The sequence below is a fragment of the Alexandromys fortis genome, unplaced genomic scaffold, assembly GCF_014885135.2.
Source record: "Alexandromys fortis isolate MF-2015 unplaced genomic scaffold, M_Fortis_MF-2015_v1.1 scaffold_186, whole genome shotgun sequence".
Taxonomy (NCBI): Eukaryota; Metazoa; Chordata; class Mammalia; order Rodentia; family Cricetidae; genus Alexandromys; species Alexandromys fortis.
Genome location: NW_026068067.1, coordinates 2,203,447 through 2,226,983, shown reverse-complemented (window position 1 = coordinate 2,226,983; position 23,537 = coordinate 2,203,447). Strand labels below are relative to the sequence as shown.

General features: G+C 51.7%; 1 protein-coding gene across 1 annotated transcript in view; it reads left to right on the top strand.

Moving 5' to 3' along the window:
* Cacna1a (calcium voltage-gated channel subunit alpha1 A) overlaps window positions 1–23,537 on the top strand; it is a 265,280-nt gene that overhangs the window by 66,653 nt on the left and 175,090 nt on the right. The window lies entirely within an intron of this gene.

Genomic DNA, 23,537 nt, shown 5'->3' with positions numbered 1-23,537 from the left:
ATTTGAACTCAGGTCCTTGTGCTTCACAGCAAGTGTTCTTATCCACTGAGCCATCTCTTCAGACCCTGGGGCATCATACTTTTTAAGTTATATTTTTGTTTATTTGCTAATTTATTTAGTGTGTTGGGGGAATATATGATACATCATGCATTTGGAAGTCAAGACAACTTGTGGGTTTCTCCTTACACCCTGTGGATCCTGGGGATCAAACTCAGGTCATCGGACTTGGTGGCGAGCAGCTTTATCTGCTGTGCCGGCTCCTCAAGACATGACTTTTTAATGCGTACCTACTATGTAGTAGGCACTGGGTTACAGTGGAGTACGTGACACCACAACATTGCTTTCACGCTGCTCACAGTGGGACAAGGAGCCTTGCTACTTTCTAGTCACAAGCCCTGTAGGGAGGGGCAAGTCCAGGTTCTCTGAGGGGCAAATAAACAAGTCTCCTTGCTGGGCTGGCATGGCTCCATGTGTGTGAGACCCTGGGTTCAACTCCTGGCATCATGGAAATGGATGAATGAATAAGAGTTTTCTCCGGTGCGGTGGCCCACTGAGTTCTTATAGGCGTCCACTGTTGTGTGGCCTGGGAGGCAAAAGCATGGGCAGAGGCCCTGTGGCAGCCTCTTAGGAATCTAATCTTTGTCCTGAAGGCGGGCCGCTGAAATAGCAGAATCATGGCCATGTGTCTGGGAAAGGCTCCCGGTGGCCTCTGTGTGTAGCATGGTTCAGAAGGGTACAGTTGAATGCCAGGAGACTAGGTTAAGAACTGACTGCTGGCCTCCCAGGTAGGACTGTGCGCTTGGAGCACAGTGGCTCCAAGTGGCTAGTGGCTGTGGAGAGGCAGGTGAGACCTAGAGCGGTCTGGCCATAGCCCCCTCCATCCTCCCAGCCTCCTGCTTCCCCCCTCCTCCCTTCCCTCTACCCCCTGCCTGTCACCTTGAACTCTGCTCCTTCTCTGGCAGAGTTCTCTGGGTAAGAAAGCCATCTGAGTTCCCTCCAAGGGTCCGTGCTCTGGAGTCACCCAGATGGTCAGTGCGATTCTGGCCCCGAGAGGCTCTAGGCAGCCCCTGGCCTGCGGGGCTTCCTGGTCTGTCACCGCTGTTGTCAGGAACAGAGCCGAGCTGATGGGCTTTGCTTCCGAGTCTCTTTCAGCCATGGTCGTTCTTGTTGCTCCAGGGCCACCTTGCCATCCCAGATGTGGGACTGGAAGACTGATCTAGTCTCTCTCTCTCTCTCTCTCTCTCTCTCTCTCTCTCTCTCTCTCTCTCTCAGATTGTGCTGGCAATAAAACTTAGAGCCTCAGGCATGCTAGGCAGGCACAGCACCACTCAGCTGTGGGTCTACCCCATTACGCTTGTTTGTACATTTTTAAATATGGTACTCAGAGATGACTTGGCCTTGCTTGCCACCAAGCCTGATGACCGGAATGCAATGCTTGGGATCCGTGTACTAGAAGAAAACTGACTTCCAGAAGTTGTCCTCTGACCTCACATGTCCCCTCATGCAGACACACAAGTAAATGCAAAGCAGTGTGTGTAGTCAGGTCTTCAGTGCATGTAAACAGTATGCAGAGATCAGACCTTCAGTGTGTGCACTGAGCTGTGGTGAGGTCTCCAGTGTGTGTGCAGTGAGCTGTGGTCAGGTCTCCAGTGTGTGTGTGGGGAGCTGTGGTCAGGTCTCCAGTGTGTGTGCAGTGAGCTGTGGTCGGGTCTCCAGTGTGTGTGCAGTGAGCTGTGGTCGGGTCTCCAGTGTGTGTGCGGGGAGCTGTGGTCAGGTCTCCAGTGTGTGTGCAGTGAGCTGTGGTCGGGTCTCCAGTGTGTGTGCAGGGAGCTGTGGTCATATCTAGATCACAAACATATTGGTAGCTGCACACATTTATCATCCTCTGAATTCATATGTCTATTTAGAAACAAGGAAGCTGTGCAGTGATGGTGCACACCTTTAATCCCAGCACTCAGGAGGCAGAGGTAGGTGCGTCTCCACCTTGTCTACAAAGTGAGTTCTAGAGAAGCTAGGATGGTTACACAGAGAAACCTTGTCTTGAAAGAGAGGGAGGAAGGGAGAGAGGGAGGGAGGGGGAAAGGGAGGGAGGGGGAAAGGGAGGGAGGAAAGGAAGGAAGGAAGGAAGGGATTAAAAAAAAAACAGGGTTTCACTCTCTAGCCCAGGTTTACTTATAAGTCTCAATCCACCTACCTCAGCCTCTCGAGTGTTAGGATGTCAGGAATTTGACACAGTGCCTTGCTCTCGTGGTTCTTTATTCAGGAAACACTCAAATTCCTCTCTTCCAGCTCCCCCAGAAATAGCAAAGATCATACTATACCTAATGAACACATGCAAGTGTTATAGTTGATATTTATGTTTTTATTTATTGCGTGTTCTTGAGTCACGGCACTCACAGGAGGGTCAGGGGACCTTTCTTTTTAAAATTCAGGCTCTTTTATAGCCAGGCTCACTCGGTAGCCAAGAATGACCTTGAACTTCTGATCACTCTGCCTCTGCCTTCCCAAGTTAGGATTATAGCTGCGTGCTCCGGTTTAACACACTAACGGGATGGAATCCAGGGATCCCGGAATGCTGGGCACGTGTTCCACCAACTGGGCCACACCCCCAGCTTGTTTCTATTTCCTGGCTTTTTGTGGCCGGCTCCACTGTGGTTTGACTGAAGGTCCTGCACTTGTCATCGTGCTGATGGTCCAGAGAGGGGTCTTGGCCTAAGGCAGCTGAGGGTGAAGCCTGAGAATGGCTGGCCTTGGCTGAGGCAGGAACTACGGCCACGCCTTCACCTGTGCCAGCTGGGCTTTGCCAGCCATGGGCAGGTGCGGTGGAGAACTTAATAATGGCTTGAGATCTAGCCGTGCACAGTGACTCCTCCCTCTGGCTCCCAGGGTCCATCCGGCAGCTGTGACAATGGCTGGACCCTGCCCATATCTTTTATCTCCTGGAAGCCCTGTCCCCACTCCTTCTGTTCTGGGGCTGACTGTCCCTCCCCTCCAGACAGAGCGGAAGAGCAGGCCTTTATTGCCCTTGGCATCTAGCCAGCAGGCTCTCTGCCTCCCCTCTTCCCCATCCAGCATGACACAGTGAGCTGAGGACCAGGACCACATCTGCTGGGGTGGTGTGTGGGGGCCCCCATTTCCTGAGTCCCAGGAGAACTGGTTTTCCACACCACCTCCCAGCTTTACTGACTTCCCACCCCTCAGCAGGGACGGCTGCACGTGAGGGTCAGTTAGCTTGCATACCATCCCCAACGCTCTCCTACTCACTCATTCTGTGGTCAAGATAGTTAAAATTAGGAAACGGGCCATTCCAGAAATATACAGGCTCTAGGGTTTTAACCGTAGGCAATTCTAAGTGTCATCACGACAACTCCCTCAACTCTACCGATGCATTTATCAGTCAGAATGCTAAGATTTCCAGGCTGTGCATGGTCCCTGCATGTTGCATGTCTATGTTACCCACCTGGCAGTTCCTTCCTGCCAGGTTCACAATGCTTACGTTCGAGAGACTCTTACTTAACGGTGGGCCCCAGGAGTGCTGAAGCTGGCGATTCATCTCAGTGTATGACTGTAGCCCACTGTCATGCTTCTTGGTCTCTTGCTAGACCCCTTCACAGTTATTTGTGCATAGAACACACACTTTACATGGGGTCACCTCTGTGGCTTTGGATATCCAGTAGGGTCCCATGGATAAAAGGGACTGATTGTGTGTGTGTATGTAGATGGGTGAATGGTGTGTGTGGGTACATGGGTGTATGGTGTGTGTGTGGGGGTAAATGGGTGTATGGTGGGGGGGGTACATGGGTGTATGGTGTGTGTGTGGGGGTACATGGGTGTATGGTGTGTGTGTGTTAGTATGGGTGTATGGTGCTATGTATGGGGGTGTTTTGGGGATATGTTACTCTATGTGTGTTAGTATGGTTATGTGTCTACATGGGTGGGTGGGTGTTTGGGTATGCATGTGTGTACAAATATGCCTTTGTGTTTGTTGGGAGAGAGAAGTTGAGTTTGTCTTTCTATCTTTGTTTTATTTTATTTTTTGAGAGAGGTCTTTCTCTGAAACTGGAACTTGCTGATTTAAACTGACAACCTTGTTGTCTTCTCCACCCATCCATCCACGATTGCAGAGCTGGGATCACAGGCACACACTTTCTTGCCTGTTTCTGGATCTTTCTTTCTACTTACTTGTTATTCGATTGTAACATGGATGCTGGAGATTCTGTCCCAGGTCCTGGTGAGTAAGCCCTTCACTGACTAGCTGTCTCTCCCACCCTCCGCGCTGCACCTTGGTGTTACAGGACAGGTGTTGGCTGCCTTTATCTGCCACAGGCTCGAGTGAGGGCAGTGAATTTCTGTGGAAGGACTGCCTCTGTTAGTTAATGTGCACATGGGGTCGTGGGTACTGTGTACATGAACACGGTGTGCCAGTGAAGCTCTGTTTGCACAGCACGGCTGGGGGCCGGTTTAGAGAGGTTCCACAGGGAGGCATGAGGGTACGCCAGCACCATCTCACTCGGTATCCCCTCCTTCCAGTGCATCCCCTTTCTCCTCTGCCCTTCCCTTCTTTCTTTCGTTTGGGTCAGGACCTCACCATGTCACTGAGGCTGGCGTGGAACTTGGGATCCTTCCGCCTCAGTCTCTGGAGTGATGGGTTGCACAAGTGGCTGTCATGTTTTGATTCCTTTCCCGTCTCCCAGAGCCCTCCTTCCTGTCCTCTGTCCTCTCTTCCCCACAGCTGCCAGCCTTGGGTGTCTTACGACACAAGGGAGTGAGGTGGCAGGGTCCACATTTCACTTGTCTTCTGTCCCCCCACCCCGACTTCTATTCGAGTTCCAGAGTTTTCCTCTCATTGCCTGTCGCTGGTTTCCCCACTCCCAGGAAGTCCAGGGCCTCTTGCCTCCACTGCCTCTTCATCGAGCAGGTGCACCAGGGCGGCCTCGGGGCTTTTGCACTAACTCCATTCTCTTCACCTCCCTCAGGTCACTCTGAGAAGCTTCATTCTAAGAACCCACCTTGTACATTGGACACTTTGCGTTCCCACCCCCTCCACCCCTCATTTCTGTCTGGAACTCTAGACTGCTTAGCTTAACACACATGTTTATATGTATGCCGACATGTTTATATGTATGTAGGCAGTGACCTCTCTAGGGCAGATGGCTAGGGCTATTGCCTGTCCTCACTGATGTGGCTGGAACATCCCCACACAGTGCAGTGACTGGAGTGCAGCGTAGATCCACAGGGAGTGTCCCTTTTACCCGTGACCTGCTCACCTATGTTTGTGTCTATCCTTGTTTCTGCCATGATGAGGTGAACCTGCTGTAGAGTGTACTTTTGCCCCGCTCCAGACTGGGGGTGGTTATAAATCCCCAAAGTTTCCCATTAAAGATATACCTTCCAAGCCCCGGGCACTGCCTATATTAACCTCTGCCCTGATCTTCAAAGCTTGGCGCCATATTTTCTGGCACGCTGTTTTGTGGTGGCGGAGGGCCATGGTTAGGCCAGAACTATGCGACTCCAGAGTGAAAATATGGATGAAGAAATAAGAAAACAAAAGGTAAACATACCTGAAAGAGTTCCTGGGTGGCTGAGAAAGTGGCTTCTGGGAAGTGGGGCGAGCAGAGCTCCCTGTGAAGAACCATGAAAACCAAGTGTTGGGAAGACAGAGATCCTGGGGCTCAAGGCAATGGACGGGTGAGCTGCAGGCCAGTGACTCAACAAGGCAGGCCGAGCCCAAGGAACAATAGCTGAAGTGAGCCTTGCGTCTCCACACCCTTGTTCCCTATCACACAGGGTCAGACAGACAGGCGAACACACACACACTGAAGGAGACTCTCGGTACTCTGGGTTTCCTGAAAGATAAAATATTGGCTAGGGAAGAAAAGTCAGGTTGCTCCTTGGGAGTTGGGCTGTGACCATTTCTTCACAAGCCTGAAAACATGCTGCATTAGTTCGCTTCCTGTCGCTCTGATAAAACTCCGTGAGGAAAGGGGCTCGGGGGAGAAAGGGTTTATTTTACCTCTTGATTCCAGGCTACAGTTCATCATAACCAGGAAGTCAAGGCAGGTGCTTGCTGCAGCAAGTAGCACCACAGTCAGGCGAGAGAGGGCATGGATGTGCGCCAGCTCATTTCTCCTCCTTATACAGTCCAGGACCCACGCCCGTGGCATGATGCCTTCCTCGGGGGATGGGTCCTATCACCTCATTTAACATACTCTCCCACAGTTCAGCCTGCTCCAGACAGCCCCTCACTAAGGCTTTCCTCACCAGTCATTGATTCTAGATTGTGCCAAGCTGACACTTAAAATTGACCATTGCTCCTGGGAATGAAAAGAAAAGGACGAGGAAGGTGTCTGCCCTTGAACCTTATACTGGCTGGGTTTTGTTAACGCAACACAAACCTAAACATACCTGGTCAGAAGTCTTCACTGAAGAATTACCTCTGCCATATTGGGCTGTTTAACTGTCTGTGGGGGCATTTTCTTGATTAATGATTGTTGGGTGCCACCCTTGGGTCCTGGGTGGTATAAGAAAGCAGTCTGAAGGGGCTGGAGAGATGGCTCGGCGGTTGAGAACACTGACCGTCCTCCCAGAGGACCAGCAGCCACAGGGCAGCTCATAACTGTCTTTAACTCCAGCTCCAGGGAATCTGACAGCCTCACAGACATTCGAGCAGGCAAAACACCAGTGCACATAAAATAAAAAATAAATAATTATTTTAAAAAAGGAAATCAGTCTGAAAAAAAAAAAAAACAAAAAGGGAGCTGAGCAAACAAATTAGCAGCCCTCCTCCATGGTCTCTGCTTCAGTTCTTGCCTCTAAGTTCCTGCCGTAGCTTCCTGTGGTGATTAGGCTGTTAGCTGGAAGTCTAAGATGTAATAAACTCTTTTCTCCCCAAGTTGCTTTTGGCAATGATGTTTGACACAGCAGTAGAAACCCAAGACAGATTGCAAATGCTGATGGACCTTCAGAGAGTTCTGAAGGCTCCAGAGTTGCATGATGGGAAGATGGCCAACCTCCCTTCCAGAGTACTCCTTCCTAGTGGACCAGTGACCACTGGGGCCCAAAATAATGGCAGACTGAAACAGCTGGCTGGGTTCCTCACCGGAGGGCAGAGCATCTGGCTTTTCCTGTGCAGTACTGTTGGTTTCGAGCCACTGCCTGGCGCACAGTTCGCATGGTATATACTATGTGACCCACCCGTGCTTTTGGGGATCTGGGCATTGAGCCATCCTTGGTGATGTCTGTTTTCTGTGTCTAAAATGGACAGAAAGTGGCCCTGCTTCCCAGAGCTACACCCTTGCCTATTGGAAGCAGATGGAAGGCACAAGAAAGAAAGATACTGTTTATGTCACAGGACACGAGTCCCCACCTTCATGGGACTGACTCCTTCTGAGGAGAGATAAGCAACAGACTCACAAGGGACGTGTTAACCTGATGGCACATGCTAAGCGACAAACAAAAATAATAAGTTGCACATTAGGGGCTGGAGAGATGGCTCAGCAGATAAACTCACTTGCTGTTCTTGTAGAGGACCTGGGTTCAGTTCCCAGTACCCACAGGGCAACTCTCAACCACCTGTAACTACAGTGTGGGGCATCCAATGCCCCCTGGCCTCCTCTGGTACCTGCACATACACAATTAATTAGCAATTATAAAAATAAACCTTAAAAGATGCATTATGTACAGATTATTAAGAAAGTAAGTTGTCTGTTGTCTACAGTTAGACATCAAAGCAAGCCACACATTACCTCGTGCAACCTCATAAGTAATATATCGTTTACTATATTCAAAGATTTTAAGTACAGTCTGTGGCTGTGGGAAAGGAGAGCGCTATTGGTGGAGGGCAGAAGGAAGGTGAGCAGGCTGGGCAGAGCCTGGGCCTTGGAGAGAACCTCTGCTTGGGTTTGGAACCACCAAGGGGCAACAGAAGGAAGTGGCGTGGTCCAGAAGTCCTCGGTGGGAAACACGGGCAGAGGGCAGGAATAAGGGCAGGAGCAGGGAAAGAAGGAAGTGATGGTGTGGGTCACGTGGGTGATGCTGAGAGTCAACCTGGTGTGTGACAAGGAGGGCTGCATTCTGATGAGTGAGTGTTAATACTTGAATTGTGGCCAAACGTTTGTGAGTGTTTGCCACTTCGAGGTCTGCCATCGGATGGCGTTTTCTGTGTTCTGGGTTGTGCGGCCATCATTTCCTGCATCCTCACAGCATGTGGTCACCCCGTCCCTCCCCAACCCCTGCAGAAGGCCTGCACCTGCTTAAGGTCATCCCTTCCCTCCCCAAACCCAGTTCTGGCAGCCACAGATTCCAGGTGTAATTTTAATTTGGCCAGTAGGATCCCTGGACATCGTTGGTGAGCACTGATTCCTAGCAGGGGACAGAATGGAAGTGGCTGTGATGAGCTGACAGCCTTGCCTAAAGGCCCACCTGGGCTACCTGACTTTGACATCCTTCCCACTGCTGGCCTGAGCGCACAGCAGCCAGCTGGCCTGCGATAATGGTGGGGAGGAGCCGCTAGAGGGTACAGCCAGGGCCAGCCAACTGCAGTTCACATTTCTGGGAACTGAGCAAAAGATGACGTCCAGAGAGGGGCCGCATAGCTGACAAAGGGCTTGGCAAGCTCCGCTCCTGCATCTCTGAAACAGATGCCACCATGGCCAGGATTTGCTGTACCTTCAGCATGGTACAGATGGAAGTTTCTGGAGACAAAGAGCACCGAGAGTAGGGACTTGCTTTATCACCGTGCCTCCAACTCTTCATCCCGTATGAATTCTTACTGTTGTGAGGCAAGGTGCTTCCCTCTGCTCAAGGGGAGTTGAGGAAGAAGGATCACAGAAAACCAGGACTTTGTGTTTAGTCTGAGTACCAGCTTGCTCTACAAGCATGAGGTCCTGGGTTCAGATCTCCAGCGGTCACATAAAAGCCAGGCACAGTGGTGTGAACCTGTGGCGCCAGCACAGCAGGATCCCTGGGACTCATGGACACAGTGGTGTGAACCTGTGGCGCCAGCACAGTTAGATCCCTGGGACTCATGGGCACGGTGGTGTGAACCTGTGGCACCAGCACAGTTAGATCCCTGGGACTCATGGGCACGGTGGTGTGAACCTGTGGCGCCAGCACAGTGGGATCCCTGGGACTCATGGCCAGCCTAGGACGTAGCTGGTCGCTGAGTCCAGGTTCAATGAGAGAGCCTATCTCACAAAATAAGGTGGAGAGCAGGGAGTGCGAAGCAATTGAGACCTGGACATCGACTTCCGGCCTCTGCCTGTGCAGCACGGGGCTTGCACCTGTGTGCAGACATCAGCTCCCTCTGCGGCTCCTTCCCCTCCTCCCGTCTTGCATGTTCCAGTGTGTTTTGTTTCTGAGGATGAGACTCACCAGTGCTGTTAGAAATTTCCATTTCCTTCCACCTCTCCCTCCCTCAAGCTATCATCTTGTTCCTTCTCCTACCTGTCTGCACCTGCTATCCAGGTGTATCCTTGTTGCTAAGAGCCCTGGGCTCATATCCTGCCTCTGACACCTGCAGAGCAGTTTGGCTCTGGGCAGACCGTCTAAGAGGAAATCCTCTATGCTGGTTTGTACCTCTTGCTTTCCTGAGACAGGGTCCTCAGGTAGCCTGGACTGGCTTTGAAACCTCTATTGTCCCTGAAGCTGGTCTTAAACTCTCAGTAATCTTCCTGTGTCAGCTTCTTCAGTGCTGAGATCACAGGCTGAGTCTCAGCAACTGTGCCGTTGAAGTCAGGCGTGGTCATGCGGTGGGAGCTGGCCAGTGAACATGAGAGGAGCAGTATGAGGTCTGTCTGGATCGAGCTGGAAAGCCAGTATCTAAGGTGCCCGTTGTATTTTTTTCTCTACCTGCAATCATGGATGCATGATGGCTCTATCCTGAGTCAGTGCTGCAGGGAGGAGGAGGTGTAGTCTCCGTTGCATCGGCAGCAGGCATGCTGCTTCATCAGGAGAGCCATGGGCGTTCAGCTGCTGTGGTCCAGGGCCTGCTTGTTCCTGCAGCAGCATGTGACCTGTGCTGACCACCTCTTGTTAACCAGGTTCATATATTAAAATTCTGGTTAAGTATGCCCCTCCCGCTCCCTTCTTTCTATAGGGCTCCTCTTTCTTTGGTTTTCAACCTCAGTTATCTTTTCCTCTTTCTGATCCTCAGGCTGTAGTCCCCTCACCTGCTGAAGGATGGAGAAACCTGCGCCAGCTCTGTTTGGCTCTCATCCTCATCTTCTCTTTCCCACTTTTGGCTTTTGATCTTTTTGAGGCAGGGTCTTACTATGTAGCCCAGGCTGGTCTGGAACTCACAGAGAGCGGCCCATTTGACCTCCCAGGAGCTGGAATTAAAATGTGCACTCACACAGCGGGCCGGATTTCCACTTTAAAGGGTTTTCTGCCTTGTTCTGGTGCTCCTTTTCCAGCCAGACTCTCAAACTGGGGTCTCAAGTCTTCATCCTTTTCCTCTGTCTCTGCTGTTCCTTGCTGGCTTAGCATTCTGAGGACTCAGCCCTAGCTGCAAACTAACAGAAGATTCAAATGACTCGGAGACATCAGGTTCAAGGCCTTTCCTTCTGTCCACCGAAGCAGGATCTGAGAACCATGGCACACATCCCTTCCCTTCCTGTAAATGCCCCTCATCATGGGAAGAGATTCAGTCAGGGTCAGCAGAGACCCAGGCGGAAAAATCTTGGCCTCCCGATGTTCCTGCGGCCCTGGGCTGGTATTGATGGAGCTCCTGGGACTGCGGCCAGAGGCTCTGGATTAGATCAATAGTGTTTGCACAGTGAGCGCTTTTGGGAGTGAGGTGCAGTGTGGTGCTGTATTTTTTTAATGACCAAGCAAGGAGAACCTTCATGCCTCGCGGGGCTGGCGAGGGAAGGGCTGGGCAGATCCAGATACCTGGGGAAAATGCGGAGGAACATTTCAGCAGGGCAGAGTGTTCTAGAATGTCTGTCTAACTCATATACAAGTGCAAATTGAGATGCTTCCTGCCTCCTCCTGCTCCTGGTGGCTCCAGGCAGCCTTTAGCTTGTGGTCACATCTCTGCAGCCCCTAGCTGACTTCACAAAGTGAAAACACGCGTAGAATCCTTCTTTAGATCTAACCCTGCATAACCTCCTTAGTTTCCGACTCAGTTTATATCTGTAAAGACCCTATTTCCAACTAAGGTCACATTCCTAGGTCCCAGGTAAACCTGAAGTTTTGGGGAATGTTTTTCAGTCGATTACAGAACCAGGACCACTCTTCGGGTCCCTCCCTAAACCATCTACTTCTCCAAGCTGACCTCACTGCAGTAGGGTCAGGTAAGGGAGGCATCTCAGCCCTGCCTCCACTCATGTGCCCACCAGATCCAGTGAGCACTGCTTCTGAAGTCGGGCTCCATGCCCTCCTGCCAGCACTGCCACCCAAGATCAGGCTACCTTCCTCTCTACCCAAAATGTCTGGGATAGGGCATAGTTACTTTCTCTTTGCTGTGACCAAAAATCTACTAAGAAGCAGATCAAGGGAGGAGAGATATGCTCGGACTCACACGTGAAATAGAGCCAGTCTGTTTCGGTGAGTACTCCACGGCAGTGGGAGTGTGCTATGACACAGCTCCGCAGACCAGCAAAGAGGGAAGACAGGAACTCTCAAAGTCCACCCCAGTGATCTCTACCCCCTCCAGGTTCCACAGGCTCCCAGAACAGTGTTCCCAGCTAGGCACTGAGTGACCACATGGGAAGCCTGAGGAGGCAACTGGCTTGTGCCTCAGACCTCAGGTGCCAGGTCACGGTTCCCGGTGTGAGAACCCAGACATGCAAGTCACAAATTACAGGAGTTCACTCACGTGACATGCAGAGAGACAAGAAAGAAGTGACCAGACGGCAGTGGTGGGAAGAAGGAAGGGGGTTCAGTTTTGCTGACATCGTAATTTTGGACAGCTGGCCTCTGGACCGTGGAGAGGCTCAAGCTCCATTGTTTTGAGTTACTGTATTCATCAGCTCTCTGTAACTATAGCAAAATACCCAAGGCAATTAACTTAGGAGGAAAAAAGGTTAATTTTGGCTCATGATTCCGTTGGTTCCATTTCAGGACTGAGTGGACGTGTGTCATGGGGCCTCTGGTAAAGGAAATGGCTTACATCTGGAGTCAAAAATAAGGAAAAAGAGCGGGCCAGCTGAGTCCACAGTCCCCTTCAAGGGCACTTCTCCAGGGACCCAACTTCCACTAGGACCCAACTCTCTCTTTCTCTCCCCCCTTTCTTCCTCCTCTTTCCCTCCTCCCTTTTTTCTTTTCTGTCCCCACCCCCATTCCTCATTCCTCTCTATGGTTCACTCCAGTTCTTGTTCTCAGCCACAGCCCAGGCTGGTCTGGAACTCATGACCCTGATCTTCCTGCCTCACCCTGACTAGGGCTGTTGTTCCTAAAGGGGCCCCCCTTTGCTAGTCCCTGCCCTGAAACTGAGTCTTCACTTGGTCCCTTTGAAGATGTTTAACTCATGGCCTCCACCCTGAGTAGTGGGCAGTTTGTTGTGGCAGCCGTAGGAAATGAAGGCAGACATTGAGAGTCTGCTGAGAAGGCCCTAGGGGACTCGACCATCACTAGGACCACACTGGGCAGGAGAAAATGAGGAGACACTGGATCTTTCTTCTTTCCGCTAGTCTTCTTGGTGCTTCACTGTCCATACTCACCTGAAGGTTGGGGTGTGAGGGCAGACTGTGTGTTCACTCTAAGCCTACCTCTGCAGATGCTAAGGAGGAGGTGCACGTTCTGTTTGGAGCAGTAGAGAATGCCAACTCCGAAATGCATAAGAGTCCCCAGAAGAGAAGAAGGACAGACTTAAGGATGGAGAGATGATAACTATAGTAGACATGAACACGCAGCTACACAGAGGAGTGAATAGATAGGCAGATGGGTAGACGAGTGAGCACATGGATGGACGGAAAGAATGGAGAGGTTGGACAGACAGACACACAAGCACATGGGTTCACAGATACACAGGGAAGGAATAATTGCCCAGGACTAAGGCTTTTAGATATTTGGTAGAACAAAAGGAAGGGGAAAAGAAAAGTTGGGATTAGAGGCCAGGAGGATAGGAGGCGTGCAGATGAACACAGGAAGGCAGCAGTCAGAGCAGACATGTCGGGAGAGCCAGTGTGGCGCCCAGCCTGCAGCCCCAGGACCCGGGAGGCTGAGGAGGCTGAGACTGGCCAGCCCAGGCAACACCAAGACCCTGCCTCAGATACATGGAGGACTGGTAGACACTAGACGAGCTTTGGCAGGTGACAAATGATGGGTTAAGTAGCTAGGTGGTGAATAGAGGATAATTAGATGGTGGATTAGGTGGATAGATGATGGACAGACAGACGGCAGCTGATAGGTTATCCTCAGACAGATGACATGATGGTTGGATGGGTGGGTGGACAGATGACAGATAATCTAGCATCCCGAGGCTTGGCAGCTGAGGTCACAGGTGGCCTCACTGGGCGGGAGGGTCCATGTGGCAGCTGGGTCTGCAGAGCACAGAAGAGGGGAGGAGGCTGACAGTCACGGCGTGGCTGCTGCTTTATATGAAGGATGGCGGGGTAGGGGCGTGACTGGAGTCATGGGTGGGACTTGCACTGGTTGGAGAACCATGGTTTCTCCCAAGGTCACATTCTTGTCCCTGAGCACAGACTTGGGGCTTCACCAGTGGCTGTCTGTGACCGAAGGCTGTGTCTAGTGTCAGCCTAGGTGGTTGGTGTTCTCTGGGAATGTTTGACAGCGTGAGATTGGTGGGTGCCTTTTGGGATGGGTGCTGTTTGGGAGGGAGAGCAGAGGTGTGGGTTAGAGGGCTCAAGGCAAGCAGGGAGGCCGGAGAAGGCACCTCGTGAGTTCAGGTGGGATGCTGGCTTGCATTTAAGAGCAATAGAGAAGAGAAAGATGGCTCCAGAGAAGGATGCTGGGGGCAGGGGGCCATGGAGGGAACTGGTATCTGGAAAGCTGGGAGAGACACAGTTCATGATAAGAGGGGATTAAGGGAGGGAGCAACATGAAAGCTCTCATAGAAAGATGGGGGGGTGGAGGGAGGAGGGGACCCGACCAGACGCTATTCAGTACTCATAGAAAGATGGGGGGGTGGCCGGGGGTACCCGACCAGACGCTACTCAGCACCTTAGTGCTACCCGTGGAACTTGCAAGGGGTGATGCTGACCTTACTTGCTAGACCATATGTGTGAGTGTGTGTCTGTGTGGGAGTGTATTGATTTTTCCATGTTTCAGCTTTTTTTTTTGTACAGTTGACTTATGGATTTAATTTCATATGAAGCATATGTGACCATATAGTCCCTGGGGGAGGAGGGGTTGGTTGAGGTGCAGCCCAGAGCCAGGTACGGGCTGTGCTCAGGAAGCACTGGTCCCCAAGCCTTCTTCCCCACCTCCTCAGAGCACTGCATTTCCCTTTTACATTTTGCTTGGTGTGTGAGTGTGTGCGTGTGCATGCGTGCACATGTGTGCACACACATGCTGGTGTGTATAGCAGAGAGCGACTCGTGGGAGTTGGTTCTCTCCTCCCATGACGTGGGTTTTTTGATTGAATTCAGATCTCAGGCTTGGCAGCAAGCACCTTTACCCACTGAGCCATCTTGCCGGCCCCTCATATAACTTTATTTTAATGGAAACAATACAGCCTTATAAATTCAGGGGTGACTCACATACGAATGGATGTCAGATATGCACTCCTCCGGACCCTCTCTTTGTATCTCTGAAATTCTCACAAGCACACAGATATACAGACGAGCAGTCAGACCTGCTTTGCCATAATGGAGACCAGCTGAAGTTCTGGGGGAGTGTTAAATAAACTATGGGGCAGCCACTCATAAGATGCAGCCCTTTAAAACAGTGAGGCCCATCATACAGTTCGGCAGTAACGTGTCCGGGATGGTGTAAGCCCAGGAACCTAGGAACTTAGAGGAGCCTGTTGACACCAGTTCTACAAGGTGGTCCTTTGTGCTTTCATCTGGTTAGTTGTTTTTAGTGAGCAAATGCTGTGTGTTCTACACTCAGAAAAAATGCCTGGGATGTACCTTAGAATGAGCCTAGGTCTTGCCCTAATGGAACTGTTGTTCTAATGAGAGCAATTCATCTAATTAAACAAATATGTCAAATAAATGTTGCACTCGGTAGGGTGAGGGCAGTGCACGGCAGTGGGTCGAGGGCAGTGCACAGCAGTGGGGTGAGGGCAGTGCACGGCAGTGGGGTGAGGGCAGTGCACGGCAGTGGGGTGAGGGCAGTGCACGGCAGTGGGGTGAGGGCAGTGCACGGCAGTGGGGTGAGGGCAGCACATAGTGGGGCGAGGGCAGCACATAGTGGGGCGAGTGAATGCAGTGCACAGCAGTGGGTCGAGGGCAGTGCACAGCAGTGGGTCGAGGGCAGTGCACGGCAGTGGGGTGAGGGCAGCACATAGTGGGGTGAGGGCAGCACATAGTGGGGTGAGGGCAGCACATAGTGGGGTGAGGGCAGCACATAGTGGGGTGAGGGCAGTGCACAGCAGTGGGTCGAGGGCAGTGCACGGCAGTGGGGTGAGGGCAGCACATAGTGGGGCGAGTGAATGCAGTGCACAGCAGTGGGGCAAGTGAGTGCAGTGTGCAGCTGTGGGGCGAGTGTTATGCGCAGCAGTGGGTGACCGCAGTGCACAGCAGTGCTTTGAGATCTGGTAGCAAAGACCTGGGAGAAGAGTCCCAGGGAGGGATGGGGTAGGGTAAAGGCAGGAAGAGCAGGGCTGATGCCAGTCCAGGCTGGGCTACAGGGGTTTAGGAAGGAAGAGGTGGAAAGAGAGAGGAGAAAGGGAAGAAAGAGAGTGGCAGAGAAAGGAGAAAAAGATTGGGGGAGGGGGAGGGGAAAGGAGTAAGCAGGAGGGGGAGGGCGGGAGCAATGCTGGCACCGCAGCTATTTAACACAATAAACTCCATTGCTTGGTTACAATGGGATGAACCTCTCCTCTGTGTTCACAGTATATGAAATGTTCTGGTCTTTGGAGGAGCAGCAATAAGCAAGAGAAACCTTCCCTGACTATTGAGCACGCCACTCTGGCTGCTTTTTGCAGCTCACCCTGAGGAAACTGGGGCTCAGGGAAACATTTTTTAACCCAAGTCAAAGCCCCTCTGACTCACAAGCCCTTGGAACTTTTCCTGGGTCACTTCTTGGGAGGTGAGGGCGGCTGGGGGCACGGGCTTACTCTGCAGTCCTCGAGGTCGGGCACAGACTCACGACTCTCCCAACTCAGCATCTGTCCCTGCTCCAGGATTTCTTGTACACATATTCCCAGCGTTGCATGCACACAGGTATATCTTACCTTCAAGAACCAAGAACCTTAGAATCCCTTGGATGATATGAAACAAAAAGCATGTCAAGTCAGCTTAAAGTCTTCTTTTTTTAAAAGACAGAGTTTCACTGTGTATCCCTGCCTGCGTGGAACTGTCTCTGTAAACAAATCTAGCCTTGAATTTATACAGACACACCAGTCTCTGCCTCGAAAGTGCTGGGTAAGGAGTAGTAGCTGTGTCCCCATAACAGCTATCTACTCATGTCCTTAAAGACACGATGACTCTCTTCCCCTCCTTCGCCCTGGAGGTGAGCTGCAGGTCTAGCAGAGCCAGCTAGAGCTCCTGTGCTGAACTCTATTCCAGCACCCACCCTCTTCAGCAGCAGCAGTTGAATCTGCCCGGGCCCGTTGGCTGCTGGCCATGGTGCTGAATGTCCCTGCCTGCCCTTTCCTTAGACTGTCTCCTGGGACCTCTGCTGGATAGAGGGTGGAAAGCCTTTCTCTAGCTTTACCTGTGACTGCTGGTGCGGCCTGCCTGAGAACTTGAGACTTTATGGGTTGGTGAGAGCTGGACTGGTCATTCATGGAGACTCATTTCCGATAGGCTTACAAGGTGTGGCCAGCACACAGTGATTGATCCTTGGGGAATTAGATTGTGAGCTGCGGCTTGGCCGTAGAGCATCTGCCAGTGAGTGCGAGGCTCCGGATTATCCCCAGTGTCATTAATGAATGAATTAATAGTAGCAGTTACTTAAATCTTTGGTGAAATATAATCTGTTTGGCTAAGGTCTCAAGTGCAGGGGTTATCATGGTGGAGCATATCCCTGCACTTGAGAGGCTATGGCCTGAACACCACCAGTTCAAAGCCAGCCTGGGCTACATTGAAACACCTTGTCTCAAAAAAAAAATCCAAAAACCCTCATTCTGATTTTTAAACAGAGGCAAAATCATGCTTCAAAGCACGGCAAGTGAAGGCTGGGCTGCAACCGTGCCAGAGTGCTGTTAGCATCTGTGAAGTCTCATGTCTCACCGTGGTCTAACTTACAAAATTATAGCAGCAGGGTTAGTGACAGACTTGGGGTGTGGCTCGTTGTCACCTCACTTAGCTGTGTCAGACCCTGGGTTCTATCCTCACACTGCAAAATGATTAAAAAAATGAGTAAAATTAAATTGTGGGTTGTGGTGTGTGCCGCCATGTAAGCACCCCCTGATTTCTTGCCTCTTCTGTGATCTTGACCAAGTTTAGAAAAATCTGTCTGAACCTTGACTTCATCCAAAAATGGGGCTAAGAACGGAACTCATCTGGCAGGGTCATTTCAAGGGACCTCAAGGGCAGAGCCCTGGTCACATTGCCTACTGCAGTGTCCCATCAACAGCTGTGCCATGGTGGCTGAGCTGTGACTGGACCTGGAATGTCTGGGCCCAGTTCATCATTCAGTGATGGTGGCAGAATGTGGCAGCTTCTGCTTATTGTAGCAAGCACCGGCTCTCAAAGGCACTTGGCTCTGCTGGCATCTGAAAGCAGTGGAAGCTGGGTATCAGGTAGCTCTTGTGAGGATGGGTCTGGGAGCTCCTGCAGACGGGGTTGACTCCTTCCATGTGCTTCCTCAGCACGTCCCTCTTGCCAACCTCTTCTGGGGACAGGGTCTTTTAAGGCTGGAGCTGAGGTAGGGGGTGGAGAGCATTGTCGGAGCAGGCTGGAAGACCAGGGCCTGCTCCAGGGGCTTCTAAGGGCCGAGTACCCACTGCCATGTCCACTGTGGAACGTGATTTTTCTTTGATGGACTGATTCCCCAAAGGCAAGACCCTGTGAGCCCTTGCAGCCTTGCCTTTCCCCTGGGCAATTCTCGGCCATTTCCAGAGTCTCCTGCCAGGATGGTCTGTGGGTCCCATGGGGCCTTTTGAGGAGGCTCTGGCCAGTGGAGAGGCAGCCTGGCTTTCCAGCAGACTGGCTTCTCTTCTTCCCTCTGCCTCCTCACTGCCCTAGGGCTCTAGACCTGCTGACACAGTGACTTTGTCTCCAAGTGCCCAGGAGGCCAGTGCAGCCAGCACAGGCATTGCTCAGCAGGGCTGTGAGCTAGAACCTGTAAGTCAAGTGCAGGGGGTGGGGCTGAGGAGACTCCTCCCCTGCTCCTCCCTGGAGCAGCCTTCTGTCTCTGCCTGGGCCCCTTCCTCTCTCCTCATGGCAGAAACCCATTTACAAGGTCTTTTAAAAAAAATCCAGATTTTGATTTGTGTGTGTGAGAGAGAGTATTTTGCTTGAATGTGTGTATGTGCACCGTGTGCATGCCTAGTGTCCTTGGGGTTCAGAAGAGGGGATTGGATATACTGGAACTAGAGTTATAGGTGTTTGTGACCCACCATTCGGGTGCTAGGAACTGACCCTGGGTCCTCTGTAGGAGTACAAGTGCTTTTAATCACTGACCCATCTCTCTAGCTCTACAAAAGCCTTTTTAAAAAATGTGTTTGCCTATGCGAGCTCATGTGTGTGACCTTGAGTATCATCCTTAGACACATTGTCCACCTCCTTTTGGACAGGATCTCTTCTTAACCTGGAGATCACCAGTTAAGCCAACCTAGGCACTAAGGAGCCCCAGAGCTCCACCTGTCCCTGCCCTCTCAGCACTGGGATGACAGACCTGGCTTTTTCCGTGGGTTCCAGTAATCGAACCCACACCCTCATGTTTGTGACCCGAGCACCTTAGCCAGAGCCATTTTCCCCAGGCCCCGATTGTAGGCTTCTCATGTCCCTGGGAGCTGGGTCTAAAGTGAGGGGGTTACATGAATGAGGAGCTGCAGAAATCAGAATGTAGGTTCTCCTCCTCCCTTCCCTCTGAGGAAGTGTGTGCTGTACAGCACAGGCTCGCGTAGGGGAACCAGACAAACCCATGAGCCAAGGAGGCCAGAGCACACCCCTGCTGGCGTCACACCTGGTTAGTAAAAAAGACAGTGGACAAGATGAAGATGAAAAACACAGTGGTCTCTTAAATACAGTGTGTGGGGAAATTAAACAGAGAAAAGAGTGGAAAGAAGTGACCCTTGAATAGAAACCTAGAGGAAGCCAGGGAAGAAATCCTGTTGGTATCTGCGGAGAGTCTTTCACAAGTGTGGGCAATGCACGCAAAGGTCCCGTAGAGGAAACGTGCCCCGGATGCTTAGAAAATCTGGAGACAAGGTGGGTGGAGTTCATGACCGAAACAGAGCATAGAAGAGACAGGCCAAGGGGGCAGTAAAGGCTCCTGGACAGTGGAGAGGACCTCAGCTTGTCTTCCAAGGGAGGTGAGACCCGCTGAGAGGCTATGAGTGCTTGCATGTTCTATAAACTGGAATCTTCTGTTTGCCTTCCCCCACCCCAACATTACTCTTGCTTCGTCAAGATGCGGGGTGTCTTCTAGCCCCCTGGCCTGAATGAGGGAATCTAGGACTCTTGGACGCACTGGGAATCTGGATGCGGAGATGAAAACTGGAAGGAAAAGGAAGGGCCCCTCCTCCTGAGAGGGCTCAAAGCCCTGATGCCTGGCTCCACCCACCCTGAAGTAGAGCACAGGCTCCATGAACTGTGCCAGCACACAGCCTCGAAGCTCTAGAAGGCTCCTCCTGACTCAGAAAGTGGAGACAGGCCTTAGACTGCATCCTTAAAGGGCCGTAATGCCCATGATGTTGAGCGCTTGCTTTGTGTGGCCAGAATATAGGAATATAGGACCCGTTGTCACTGACTCGTACTCGGGGTCTGTGAAGTGACATTGGGAGCTCGTGTGTTTAGATTTGACAAAAAGAAGAGGAAGTAGTATCAGGAACTGAGCCCCGGGGATGTGGATCTGTCGTTGCAGGGACTCAGGAAGCTGAGGCAGGAGAATTGCAGGTGTTGAGGCTGGCCTGGGCTGCAGAGTGACTTTGAGGCCAGCCCAGGTGACTCTGCAAGATCCTGTCTTGAGATAAAAAGTAGGAAGAGGGCTGAGGATACGGCAAACCTAGGGTTCTCTCCCCAGCGCTGCCAGAACTGATAAATAGAACACAATGAAGTTGCGAAGAAGAAATGAGTTTCTCTTCCGCTCATCTGCATGCCAAGCCTTTCCTTCAGATCTCGGGGATTCTGGGTTCTGAAGCCCAGGCACTAGGAACCTTGCTGACACAGCAGGACCTAAACATGGTGCCAGCTGCTGCAAAGGCAGTTTCACGGCAGCCGTCTGGGGACAGGAAGCCAAGGAATGCCAGAGGGAGATGGTGGCTCCACGAAGAAGCAGCCGCCCAGGCGGGGAAGGCTGACTGAGAGAAAACGCGAGTCTCATTCAAATTGCCAGCACCAGCAAGGGCTTGGCCTTGCTTTCTGTGTGTGCAAATATTGGCTCTTGTTTTCCAGGCTGCAGGGTGAGGCAGAGGGGAGTCTTTGTAGCGCTTTGTTCTGGGTCTGGCGCTGAGAGGCAAGACGCCAGTCACGGATGGGCTTGTGAGTCGCTTTTGTTGTCGTCCTGAATTGCTGTTTGCAGCTGGGCACTGAGACCAACACCAAACAGAAAAGGCCTGGCCGTCCCTCCTTCCTGAGATGCTTCCTCCTCCATTTACTGTCTCTTCCTTTACCTTTCCACCTGGAAAATGGGTTTAGGCTTCAGTTCCTTCCGGCCTTCTAAGCGGTGGTTTGACGGCACCTCCAGAATACCTAATCCAGTGGCCTGTCGTCCCGTCACTTGGGAGGCTGAGACAGGGGGCTCCCAGATCAAGGCTAGAGATTGAGACCCTGCCTCAAAAACCCAAGCAAACGGCCAAACAGATCTAGATGCAAAGCGGAGACCAAGCCAGTCAGCTTCTCAGAGGGAAGCGCCGAGAGGGTCCCAGCCCTCCCAGCCTGTAACTGGAGGCACACTGTCCTTGGGGACACACATGATGCATTTGGCTTTGCAGACAGCAGCTATACATGCTACGCCACTCCCTGCAGTGTCCAGGACAGTGCCCACTCACATACTGAGTCAGGCTGGAAACCCGTTCTCCTTACTCTCAGGTGCTGTGGTTGCACATCTAAAATCCACTTGTTCACTCTCCGCCGTCCAGCTTCAAGATTGGTAGCTCCATCCACAAGCTGTTGGCCTAGGGTTGCTTCTGAGGGACTGAGCCAGAGAACTCGGGCTGTTCTCTGTGAACTAGTTTGTGTGTCAAGATAGAGCAACAGACAGTTCCTGGGTGAGGGAGAAGGGCAAAGGGAAAAGGTGCTTCTCTTCTCTCAAATTGTGTTATAGCATCAGGTTCCCTCCCCTCCCCGCAAGATGCATGTTCTGTCCACTTTTATAAAAGATTCGTTTTGGTTATGAGGCTTAGCCTTTAACGGGTATGCTGAGCCATCTCTCCAACCCACAAAAGACTTGTGTGTGTGTGTGTACATGCATGCTTGAGAGAGACAGAGAGAGAGACAGAGACAGAGAGAGAGACAGAGACAGAGAGAAAGGTGCCCATGGAGATCAGAAGGTGTCAAATTCAGGCCTGAACTTGGGTCCTCTATACTCTTATCTGCTGAACCATGTCTCTAGCATCCCACCCCAACCCCAAGACTGAATTTCTCTTGTAGCCCTCACTGGCCTGGAACTGGTTATATAGACCTGGCTGGCCTTAAAATCACAGAGATCTGTCTGCCTCTGCCTCCTAAATGCCTAAGATGTTTTCAAGTGACTAACGCCCTGGAATTTAGTACAGTCAGAGTGTTGTGCAACTGTGTGTCTAATTCCCGCACGTGAAGCCCTCACTCTCTCCTCCCTCAGCCCCCAGCTTCCAGGAAGCTGCCTTGAAGATCTGCTGACGCTGTGTGTTCCATACACGGCGGCCATGAGCCCCTTTGTGCCTCGCTCCTTCCTCTCGCCTCATGGTCTCAAGCTGTGTTCACGTATCAGGGCATCTGTCTTTGGGACTGCGGAGTAGTCCACACGGGACAGAGACAACCTCCTTACTCTTGCCTGCTTGTTTAGCGATACCCAATAAGGCATCTTCCAGTCTTTGGCAGTTCGAGAACATTCTGCCACTTAGCAGTGTTTGTCTGACTTCTGATTTTCTAATTCTTTGGGCTCTGTTCCTCAGAGTAGAATCCCGGTGTGGGATGGTAATTCCGTATTTAACCTTCCTAGTAAGTGCCACACAGCTCCCTGCTCCCTGAGCAGTGCACAGGATTCCCGAGCCCCCAGCCCCCAGCACTAGGCGCTCTCTTGCTTTGTCTCACTCCACTCTGTGGGAGTGAGAACTGATCCTGCCCTGTGGTGCTTTCTAGAAATCTTCAGGAGAGGGGCCATGCATGCACGGTGCACGTTTTTTGGGTGTGTATGTGTGCGTGTGTGCTCATGCACACACACATGTGCACAGTTCATGGATGGAGGTCAGAAAACGGCTCTCAGGAGTCATTTCTCTCCTATCATGTTGGTTCCTGGATCCAGCTCAGGTGGCCAGTACTATTGCTATGCCTTTACCCACCGGGTCGTCTTGTTGGCCCGTGTCCATTTTTCTTTTGTTAATTATGCTTTGGGTGTCATGGCAGACCACAGTTTGTTTGTTTATGTGTGTGAGTGTATGCACATGTTTGTGTGAGTTTGTGCATGTATGGATAGGTGTGTTTGCACATGTGTGGGTGTATACATGTATGAATAGGTGTGTTCGCACATGTGTGGGTGTGTGTATGCAGAAGTCAGAGGTCATCGAGGTCAGCGTCAGGCATCTTTTTCAATTGCTCTGCACCCAAGTTTTGAGACAGAGCTGCCCGTTTCAACTAGTTGCTGGCAATCCTCGGGATCCACTCCCCCTCCACAGTGCCTGAGTTTTGGATGTATACCAGTGTACCCATCTTTCCTGTGGTGGCTGGGGCTTCCTCTGGGATCTCTAAGCTTGCACAGCAGGCATTTTACAGTTACAGAGTGCAGTCTTCCATCCCCATGACCAGTGTGTTTCACCTCTTTCCTGCCTGCTCTCCACGGCACTGGCTGTCTTACTACAGGCGTGACCCATTGTCATCCTTCCATACACACAATGGGTCAGTTCCTGGACCCCAGGAATATCAAAATCCGCAGACGTTCAAGCCCTGCCTGCCAGGCTTGCACACCTCTTCCCAGAGATGCCGGCTCATCTCTAGGTGACCTGAGGACCTAACATGGAGGCACGTCCCTCACTAGTTGCTGCTATGTGTTGTTTACGGTCCGCCTGACACATTTGTCTTTCTCAGAATACTTTCCACCTCCAGGCAGCTGGATTGGTGGATGCTGGCACACGCATGCCGAGGGCCCTGCTCTCTCCACTG